The following is an 11,941-nucleotide window of genomic DNA, read 5'->3' on the forward strand; positions in this document are numbered from 1 at the left end:
GGACGAGAATGTCTAAGGGCTACTGCAAGGTGCATGGAGTTCCGTGTGACTCGTCTAAAGTTTAGTGTAGCTGGACCAACGTCAATTCAGAGTATTGGGAGGGATCAGGTAACAGAGCCCCCAGGCATGAAGTGATTTGTTTTATAGTAAAAACCAGATGGTTAATTACCTGACATTTCTACTCATTTACTTAATTTGTGTCTCTTGTAAGTCTCTTAAGATGAAAATGGAAGCAAACAGTCCATCCTGTTACAAAATACAATGCTTTTGCTGGCTTTAGGAGATATTATTTAAGTATAAATTTTAACCATAATAACATTTGAACAGTCAAGGCCCATATTCGATAGTATTTCCCCTCCTTCTAAACAATATGTAATCTTAGGCAATTAGGAAGTTTAATTGTTTAATGTTATTGATTAATATTTTCTGTGTTTTTTAAACTTTTTAAAAAAGATTTTTATTTATTTATACAAGAACTGGGGTACAGGTCAGAGGCCCAGGAGGGTGAGAGAATTCACCAGAGAGAGAGCAGGGAGCAAAACAGGTAGACAGACCAAAGACACTGCTGAGGGGAGCAGTGGGCAAGGAAGGAGAGGTCTGTCTCACCATATGGACATCTCCCTGCTGGCCAGAGTCGAACCCACACTGCAGAGGCTGCAGACAACTTCACAGCGCAGGGCTCAACCCACTGCACCACTAGGGAGATCCATATTTTCTGTGTTTTTTTTTTTTTTTAAACATGAAACACCACTCTTAAGATTTTTTTGCCCTAACGTATTTAAACATGATCAATAAGAGGTGCCATAAAAATAAAATAAAAAAGGAACAAATAAATACTAACACCAGTAACATAAAATGAGACAGGTCAGAGGGGGTTGCTATGAGCAGTTCCTCTGGGTTAGCTATGAAATAAAAAGCAAACAGCCAATACCATGATATCTGGTGTTTCAATTTCCACCTCGCCATCCTGGACAAGTAGCCATTTCCCTGAGCCTCGTCTATTTCCTATTATCCTCATCCTATTGAGGATAATGATAACATCTCGCTAATCATGTTTTTATGAGGATGAAGGGAATGTATGCAAAATCTAATTATAAACTGTAATGCACTGATGATCATTAGAAATCAGCAGAATTTCAATCTTCAAATTATTTGCATATGAAAATCCAACTTCTTTTCTTTATTTGCTCCATTATAAGAATTGACTTAGATTGTCCTTGAGTGCAGAGACATTTTTGTTAGGTTGAGTAGAAATGCATCTGCCCATCAAGCTGTGTGTCCCTTGATCATGTTCTTGAAGACAGAGTTCTCTCTGAATTCAGGGACGGAGAGGCCAATGTCCTTTTGCTAATAACCATGGTTTAGTTTTCATGGAAAATTTAGATTCTTCTGGTTGAAGAGTCGTGGGAGTTTTCCAGTTAAGAAAAGATGAAAACAGTGTTTGTGGTCAGTGAGGATAAAGAGATAGATGCATGAAGGTTTGGAGGAAGAAAGAGGGATTACAGGAGGCTCAGCTAGGAAATTGTTTTGAGATGAAGACAGCAGTCCCAGGGCTGCCAGTGAAAGTCTGGCTCCGGGAAAGTCTAGTTTGTGAGTAACTGCATTCCTAAGCTGCTGTCTGGGAACCCTCCCCAGCTGGCTTTGCTATTTGTACATGAGTGGAAAATTATCACCACCTGGACTTAGAACCTGGGTTGGACAACTGTCCAATATACATGAGTAGAGACTCTCGTTTCCACCAAGGCTTCTTGCTGACCAGCTGTGAGTGGGCACACGTGTGGTGAAGCCGTGATTCTCATATGTTGGCAATTTCTAGCTACTCCTTGGAAATGCCTCCCTACAGTGCTCCAGGATGACTGCTAAGTCTCCACATCCCTCGTCCTCAGGTGAGTGGAGGAAGTGAGGGAAGTAGCCTTTCTATTACAATAACAGTTATTCTTCATCATTAATTATTAAAGAGAGGTGGACGGTTTTATCAGATGTCAGTGCTAAGGAGAGTAGCTGCAGTGAAGTCGAAACCTTTGCAGTGAGCATCCTGTCAAACAAGGAAGGAAACTGCCTAACATTCTCTTTATATTATGACAATCACATAATGAGAGCAGGTTTTTCTTCGGGCCACTATTGTGTAGATGTGCATGTTATAGGGACTGAATAAGATAATGAAAATTTTCTGAAGGAGCAGTTACATAAAAGATGCAGCACATTCTTTTTGTGACACATTTTTAAATCTCTATTCTTGAGCTAAAGCTAAGAGTATAATCAGAAAATTGTAGGTCTAGGAAAGTATTTCAAAAGCAAATGAAAAAAGTGACATTGGGGGTATTGAAATATCTGCTTTTTCAGGAAACTATTTTAAGCATTGTAGGGTAAAGAAAATGTCAGGCTTTTCTGCCCTTCCGCCATCAGGATAGATGATGGATCCTTGTCCTGAATGCATGCCTGATGGCGGGCACCTGGAATAGGGTGTGGGCATAGGTAGATGGGATTCAGCTGAGCTAAGACTGTGCTTTTAAGGGCGGCGTCACGGGGGACGCCAGCAGCACCAGCACCAGCAGCAGCAGCCGCCGCAGCCGAAGCCGAAGCCGAAGCCGAAGCCGAGAAGCAGCAGAACGAACGCTAGAGAGCCCAGATAGAGTGAGGACTTGCTGGGGGCTGGGAGGCCTGCCAGCCTCCCAGCCCCCCAGCCAGCACCCCTGCCTGCCATATGCCTGGTGAACCCCAAATAAAAAACCTGCAAAACTACTGAGGACTCTGACTCCTCCTTTACCCGATCTGCATGGGATCAGAAAACCTGCCTTGTGCCCTGTCCTGCCCTTTACAATTGGCGTATGTCGGCAGGATCCATGCAGACGGGTATTGGAGCCCTCCGAAGACCTGGAGGGACTAAGGAGAACAGACTTTGCCTGTGACGACGCTGGAGGCACCATGGCGGTATAGAAGATGGATACGTCCACGAGCTACAGGATGAGACCTGGCGTGAAGGAGACGCCGAAAGGACCAGCCAACGACACCGGAAAGGACCAGCCAATGACCCCTGAGGCAGCAGGCCATTGCTGAAGCAGGGAGAGGCCAATGGACTGATAGACTGATGAACTGATGATTTTGGACTGACAATCCCGCCAGAAGGCGGAGGACCTTAGCAGGTTATGTTTATTTTTTGAGAAACTGGGGTGGCCAGTGGCCTAGATGGCCAAAAGCAGCCTGTGTATGCCAGTGGCCAGGTGGAGGAGAAAAGCCAACTAAGGTGGCAAAAGCTGGTACTGATGCTAAGTTGAGAAGCCCTAAAGCGGCTGTTAAGCAGCCTGGGTATGCTGAAGCCCTGTGAGTCTCGTAAAATCACCTATGGGTGATGCCCTGCTCATTCTTGAGTGAGGGTGAGGAGCTGAGGAGCCCGTCCTTGGGGGACGGGTGGGGAATGTGGCTTGGGGTGGAGCCCAAGCCAAATGCAAAGTTTGGATCCCCAACCCATGTGCTTGTGCAGTGGGTTGGCTTGAGAGCAGGGGTCTGTGAGTCGCATGGGTGGCTGTGAAGGCCGAGTGTTGGAGCGACTGCAGACAGAAACCCTGAGGGTTGGCGATTACCCCAACAGAATAAAATTGCCAATCCCAGAGCTAGTGCATCCTGGGGGTGGATGCTGTGTGTGCCTTGTAGCCGAGACTACAGCCAGAGAAGGCCAGGAAGCCTGACGGCTCCTGGTGTGTTATAGCAGATGCCGTGTGTGATTTCCCCTCCCTCGTATGAGCAGTGCCTTCGGCAGCAGATTTGGTGGCTCATCTGCTGGTACCAATAATTGTCTTTTGCACTAGGTTGGTGCCCTGCCTGGACTTATTTGTGTTCTGTTGTATTTTGTTATATTGTATTTTGTTATATTCGATGTATTTGCTTTTGTGGGCCATGGCTGCTTTGTTTGTTTGCTTAGAAAATTGTGTGTATATATATATATATGTATAGACTGTATGGCAGAAAACCCTGAGGGGGTGGACTGTAGGGTAAAGAAAATGTCAGGCTTTTCTGCCCTTCCGCCATCAGGATAGATGATGGATCCTTGTCCTGAATGCATGCCTGATGGCGGGCACCTGGAATAGGGTGTGGGCATAGGTAGATGGGATTCAGCTGAGCTAAGACTGTGCTTTTAAGGGCGGCGTCACGGGGGGACGCCAGCAGCACCAGCACCAGCAGCAGCAGCCGCCGCAGCCGAAGCCGAAGCCGAAGCCGAAGCCGAGAAGCAGCAGAACGAACGCTAGAGAGCCCAGATAGAGTGAGGACTTGCTGGGGGCTGGGAGGCCTGCCAGCCTCCCAGCCCCCCAGCCAGCACCCCTGCCTGCCATATGCCTGGTGAACCCAAATAAAAACCTGCAAAACTACTGAGGACTCTGACTCCTCCTTTACCCGATCTGCATGGGATCAGAAAACCTGCCTTGTGCCCTGTCCTGCCCCTTACAAGCATGAATCTTTATTTTCATGAAGAAAATGGGCTTATATGTATTATAATATCTATAATAAAATATCCACAAACATATGTATGAAAGTACATATATGTATATGTACACACACAATAGAGCTCTCTATATATACATACATTTTCCTATGTATCATTTAACATATTTTAACCCATTTTATTTATCTTTCTATAATATATTCATATATATTCACATATAAAATAGTTTTATTTATTTTATAAAACAAATTAATTTGTATTATTATATACAAATACTACATCTGCATGTATGTATATACAAGGGTGTATGTTTGTAGTCTGTAGAATGAGAAAGGCCCTTCTACTGTCCTTTTCTTATTTATTAAAAGACTTGCCAATATACCAGGTGTCCTAACAACCCTACTATTGACTGCCAGCAAAAATGAAAATGCCTTTTCACAGCTGAGGCTTTAAACAAGCAACAGCCAGTTACAGGTACTTTGGGGACTTTCTATGGCAGATTTGTTCTCCATGAAACACTGGCTACTGACATTGGAATAAAGTGACATTTCTTCAGGTTTGTGGCATCAAATAAATATACATTGAACTGAGACTGAGTTCCTGTGATTTTCCTCACTTTGCATGCAGCAAAGAAACAGGAACTACAGAAAATTCACTTACTTAAAGAAAAAGAAACCAGACAAACAGGGAATACTCTTATACCTAGGAGGAGTTTCATTTTCTCTCTTCTCCCCTCCACCACATAGTTGGATTCCAGCTGTCATTACAGATAGAGAAACACCACCCGTGGAAACAGAATAAAAAACTGAGAGACTCAGCATGCAAGTGCCCACGCTTCAGCTCTTGCAGGAAATTGATCATGATTACATGCATCTGATCTTAATGGATAGTCCCTGTTCTGAACCCCAGGGAGAATGGCCAAAGAGGGAGAAAAAATCAACTCAAGACCATTGCAAAAATGCCAAAATGCCCAAAGGAAGACATTGCTTTTTCAAGTTCAATCTGCAAATGATTTTAGCATTGTGTTTATGTGCAAAAAAAAGAATCAATAGTATTAGTATCTAATTCCATTTATACCCCCAGATAGTGATGGTATTCTGGCCAAAGAAAGTTACCAAGTTTCCATTTCAAATCCACAGAAAATTAACATTTTGTAAGAGTCCATTCATATGATCCTACAAAAAATGGTAAGAATTCTCAAATATTCAAAACTAAAAATGTAGAATATCAACAGTATGATGATGATGCTATATGAAATAAATTTATCAGATGAGAAATGTTAGAAACTTTTAAAGAGATTTTTTAAATCAGGGTGCTATTTATCAAATTGACTGCCATTCTCCTATAAAAAGGTGGATGATTCCTTAATAAGAATAAGAAGGACATTTATTATGAATTTTTCGTCACAGGAATTAGCATAAATTTTATTAACACTGGGCTACAGTTTGCGCTACCTTGCCTTGGAACATGAAATAAATTAATGCCTAAATACATTCAGACATAAATGCATTCTTTTACAAAGAGAATTACCCTTTTGCTTAGGAAAATAATTATATTTAATAGCTCTGAAAGAAAATGTCTCTAGTTATCGCCTAGATGGAAAGCCTCCTCCAGTTATATTTTCCTGCATATTATAAGAATTTGCACTGCATCTTTGATTCCAAAGGAGGGTATTAGGAACCTGAAAGAGAAAATTTGAGGTAGGAACTTGAGATACTCCTGGGCATGACTGTTCTGGGGACGCTGGACCTGAGGGACCCACATGACCACTGAGAACTTCACTGCAGGAGGAAACAAATCAGTATTTTCCAGGAGCAATACTATTTGATTTTTACTTAAAATTCTCCATGGCCATCAAGCTCACTAAACCTCTATTATAAAGTATGGGCTTGTGTTCCATGGAACTTAGTGGGATAAGGGAACAGGACAAGAATATTTTAGTGCTGGAGGTCACCAAAAACAGAGCTGAGGGAGGTGGAGAGGTAAGTATGATTATATATGGATTGTATTCATTTGATGTGGATTATATATCATGCACAGTCTTAAAGTGTGGGCGGCAGAGAATCCCAATAGACAAACACAACTCTTAGAGTAAATATGCGGGCAGTGACCTAGAGTGATAATCCCCTAGCTTGACAGTCTCTCTTAAATCATGAAAGTCCCTTTAGATAATATTCTTTGGGAAAATCTGACCCCTTCCCATATACTTTCTTAAACTTAACGAATGAAGAGCTGTATCTCTCAAATCACTGGTTCAAATTTAGGCCAGGCTACTAAAAGAATGCTTTGAGAGAGATTCTGTTTTGTGATTAGATCTTAGTGAAATAGTGTACATATCCCATCACCAATTCATCATGTAACTCCTTTCTTCAAGAATTTTTTTTTTTCCAAAACAGTTAATACATTCAGTAAAAGAGAGATTTCCACAAGGAAGAATGTCCCACACTGTGGTGCTAAGATAACTATAGGACAAGATTATGCTAACACCTGGGACTCCCTAGTGGCACAGTCTCAGAGCTGTCAAGCTAGTTCCAGCCATTGGGGCATGAGTTCTATCCCCTGCCAGGGAGTTGACTCACATGGTGCAGCAGACCTCTCCTGTCTCTCCCGTTGCTCCCTTCAGCAGTGTATTTCAGTAGATCTGTATGTTCTGCTCTCCATTGTCTCTGGTGAACCCTCTCACCCTCCACATCTCTGGCCTACACCCCAGTTCTTATATGCATAAATTTAAAAAATATATATATAAAAGATTATGGTAACAGTGATGCATAATTTTATGATGATTTTTATGTATTTGTCTCTTCACTAGCATTTAACTTAATCTAACTTATTTCATTTCCATAGAAGTCTAGGCTGTGTTTACAAACATAAAGATATAGTATTAATATAAATGAAGAGTATTTCTTTATAGCAGAACAAAATTCCAATTAGCATTTTAGAAATTTTGAAATTTATAGAAGCTGATTTACTTATCTGTCAAATAGAACACTATATTTCAAATAGAACAGTAGGATGTATAAGAAATTTGGGTGACTATTACATGGAACTTCATATAATTATTATGTGAGTTGTGCTTTTAGGTCAATAAGTTTAACATTGAGGACTACAAATGATATAATGTGTTTACATAGATTCATTTTACAACTTTCCACAGGCAGTTTTCCTTAAACTATAGTAATATTTAACAATAAATTTATTATAGTTTATATATATATATATGTTTATATATAAATTCAACTATTGTCTTAGACATTCTTTCAAAATTTAGCATTTATGTTTGTGCCATAATTTTTATAGATAATTACAGGGTTCTCAGTAATTTTGTTAACTCTGCCAACTGCCAAAGGCAATGACTTGGGGATTGTATTTACATTTTAATTTCAACCCTTGTAGCCACAAATGGACAAACCTTAAAATACGTTTCCACCTTTACTTAAAATAGTTCAAATTTGTTACATTGAGGGTCCTATTTAATTAGTAGGATAAGGAAAATCTTTTATAGGAATTAAATTTCTAAAGTTTAACCAAGAATGATGTATTTATATTAAGAAAACAGACAAGAAAAAAACAAAAGAAGTTTTTATAAAGAGACCAGCCTCTAAAAGATTCCTTTAAAAGAGGGACTTTGAGGAGAATTCACCTGAGATCATTTTTGTATTTCAAGTGAGTGTTAAGTCAATGCCTCTTTATTTACATCCCATTCAAAGACATTATCCAACTTGGATCTGTGATAAGTTGAAGCAAGTCAAAGAGAGGACAGACATGTGTGCTGGGGTAATCTTTGTTGTCCCATCTTCTGAAGAGCCTGGGAAATCTGAACTGCATTCAAATCTTCCTTCTTATCTAATCATTCATAATGTTCTGATCTTTCCAGGTGTTTTTAATCTGAAACCACAGAGTGAAATTTATATTCTAGGCAAATATGACACCTTTCAGTCCAGAATGTCCTTTCCTTCCTAGGTTTTGCCCATACAATGATGCCCAACGGTTCTGGTTCAAAGCCTCTTGGGAGGCATAGTAAAGATGTCAGTCAAGCAAGCAGGAATCTGAAGGCTTTTCTGGGTCTAGAGAATGCTATTCCAAGCTGGCTAACTGATGTGACTGGCAAGTTGGACTGATATTCACAGGAGGCCTAAAGTCCTGGGCCTACCTACCTCTCAATAGAACTGCTGGATAGTATGGTACATAGGAGCTGGGTTTGGTAGCTGACTTCTAGAGAGAATGACATACAAAAGAGAAAGGTAGAGGTAAAACTATCCTTGGTGGCCTAGCCTAGGAAGCCAAACACCATCATTTCTGCAATGTTTAATTGGTTGTCCAGGTCAGTTGTGTTCACTGAGAAAACAACGAGCTCATGGTCTGAATACCAGAGGGTGGGAATTATCAAGGACCATCTTTGAGTCTTGCTGTCATGATGGGTTAACAAATCAGCTGCCCATAGTAAGTGTGTATGTTCGGGGGAAGTGGGAGAGCAAAGTTTTTCAAATTAACTTCCCTCAACTCTGTTCTTGTTCTCCTTTATTAAATGTATAGAATTTATTGCCTAATTTTCTGACTATAGCAAAACATACTCAAAATAATACTTGCAAAGTCCTGCATTAAAACGAAGTATTTGATCTAGTTGATTGTAGATTGTAGACATTTGACAAATCCAGATGGTAATTGCTTAGGTACATATGTATGTACATACTTGTGGAAGTCTGTGTTGTAATGCTCAGATACCTTAGCTACAAAATGGTAACCATTATGTTTTATAATTTACCAACCATTTTCTCTTGGCTTCCTATTTGAAAAATAGAAATAGATTTATAGCCCTAAATCCCACTCAAAATATATTCTTCACAAATATAAACAAAGATAATAACATACATGATACACTTACAGATTTATGATATATACAATGGAATATTCTATATAGGGTAGGCTTTCCTGAAAAACAACAACAACAACAACAACAACAACTGTCTCTCTCATTAAGTTCTCCAAAGCACACAACAGAAACTGTCAAGAATTGGTAATAAAGGAAAAAGAGAACAAATCTTGTCTTTTTCATACTTGATTTCATATTTAACAAGAAAAAAAACATAGATATCTCCCTTACCTGGAATAAGGTTACTAAAAAACTCTGGCCTGAGACCAGGAATTATATGCCAATGCCTTTTTGTTAAAGATCTTTTTATTTTAATGTCTGTGTGAAATATCTTAAGTCTTTATCTTCCTATTTCTGCTACTCCTCAGAAACCGCCCTTGCCTGGTTCTACAATTTTGATTTTCAGTAAATATACTAGAGCTCCTTGGACTGAGTTGGTTCTCACCATGTGGTATAAGGCTTCACTGTTTCTCGATTCCAACAAGAAAATTACAAAATAAAAATAATATCAACAAATGTTAACTAGAGGCACATATCATGAGGTTAATGAAATCAATGAAGGAATCTTGATAAAGTCATTAAATTTCTGTGAAATGTTTAGTGTGTTTATGACACAACCTTATGCTGCTTAAAAAAAATCAAACAAGTAAATAAAACTGTGATAATAACTGTAAATAACTGCACATAACTGTTTTCAATATGCATGATGTTGCCATTTTCTAAAGATACTTTTATGTTTTTCAAAAGTTAGGACCATATTGCCCATGTACTGTGGTTTTAAACTCTAAGAGTGAATTAAAAATCAAATTTCAATAAATGATGTTCTTCACTGAAAATATTTGAAATAAATATAAAGGATTAAATTTCTCCAAAAAGTGTTGGCATCTTTACATTCTTTGGACAGGTAATCAGGCAAGACCAACTGTCATTTTAATTACACCATAAAAGAAAAGTTACCTTATTAATAAAGGTTTTTGTTAATGAAATGTCATTTTTCTTCCATCCATCTTATATAAAAGAGAAGAATAAAAACTTACTACTGTATTACTTCTCAGGTGCTATCAGTATATGGTAAGCCTAAACAATTAAAAATAATGTTAACAAAATTTTTTTTTTATAATATTCTTTTTTTTTTTAAGATTTTATTTTATTTTTATTTATACAAGCACTGGGTGCAGTCAGAAGCGCGGGAGGGTGAGAGGATTCACCAGAGCCAGAGGGGAGAGCAGAGAGCAGGCAGTCTGACTGAAGCACACTGCTGAGGGGAGCAGCAGGAGGCAGGAGATAGTTGCACGCCATGTGGGACCTTCACCCGGTGGCCGGGGATCGAACCGGCGCTGCAGAGGCAACAGGCAGCTTTGCAACCCAGAGCTCAACCGCTGCCACCATCATTGGGCCCACTCATCATTGGGCCACCGGGGAGGCCCAATGTTAACAAAATTTTTAACACTAGTACAAATGGATGCTTGGACATAGCGGACAACCAATAAATATTTATGGAATAAATCAATGATTATTTTTCCAAAGCACCTTTTAGCAAGAAGTTAATGCCTGCAACTTACTTTCCAATTTTTTCATATTTATTTTATTTATTTATGTATACAAGAGCTGGGGTCTGTAGGCCGGAGGAGTAAGGGATGAGAGATTCACCATAGACAGAGGGGTAGCAGAACAGGTGGATTGACTGAAATACACTGCTGAGGGGTACAGTGGATGAGACAGGAGTGATAGCTTCATAGTTCTGAGACTCAACCCCTTGCACTGTCAGGGAGGCCCTACTTTCCAATTTTAAAGTTACTTACAAATCCAGTGTTAGTTTGATTCAATTTTAATTGCATTGACAGCCGTATTACTTAGTGAATTAAACTTTTGAAAGGATTTTAAGTTTCTGTTGTTTGATGATATGTGTGCTTGTTAATGAATTACATAAGTCTTTTCTTGCACTTTATAATTTTGGAAGGAGGCCTATGGAATGGTCAGGAGAATATTGTGGAGTTGATGACCAAGTCCCTTCTTAATGGCCCACAGTTAAACTGTATTTCTGTTGCAAGTAGGATTGACTTTGTGTTTGAGCTAAGTCAGTAAAATGTCAGTGTCAACTTTATGCATCCTTCTAAGACCTGTAAAATCTCCCACAATTCCTCCAAATTGCCCTGCCTATCTTCACCAGCTCCAATATCTTGGAAACCACCTGCTGAAGAAGACAAATCTGAAGGTAAGCTCTTGTCTTGGAATCACCACTTATGACAACCAAGGTATTTTTTTTCTTAGATTTTACTTCGGTGAAGTGAGATGAAAAATAAAATATTGCACTAAACCTCTTTTTGGAAGTATTACTTGTTCGAACAGTGAGCAATTCCCAAATCAAATGGTATGGGACTTTCTGGATCTAAAAGTGAGTGCGTGAAAATCCAAGATAATGCTTCATGATTTTCTGAATAATTTGTTTTTCTTTGTCCAATTCAAATTAAGTCTAAATTAAGCTTATAAACCTTTGTTAAGTTTCAATAAAGTTTTGGCTAGAATGAAACAGAATGGGAAAACACGACCTGAGCTGGAATGCTTGTCAATATATTTTGAAAGCCACTCATGATTACAGCATTTTATGTATTTAAATGAAACCAACATTAATA

The sequence above is a fragment of the Talpa occidentalis genome, unplaced genomic scaffold (assembly GCF_014898055.3).
Source record: "Talpa occidentalis isolate TD23 unplaced genomic scaffold, MPIMG_talOcc4v2.1 talOcc4.11, whole genome shotgun sequence".
NCBI classification, from domain to species: Eukaryota; Metazoa; Chordata; class Mammalia; order Eulipotyphla; family Talpidae; genus Talpa; species Talpa occidentalis.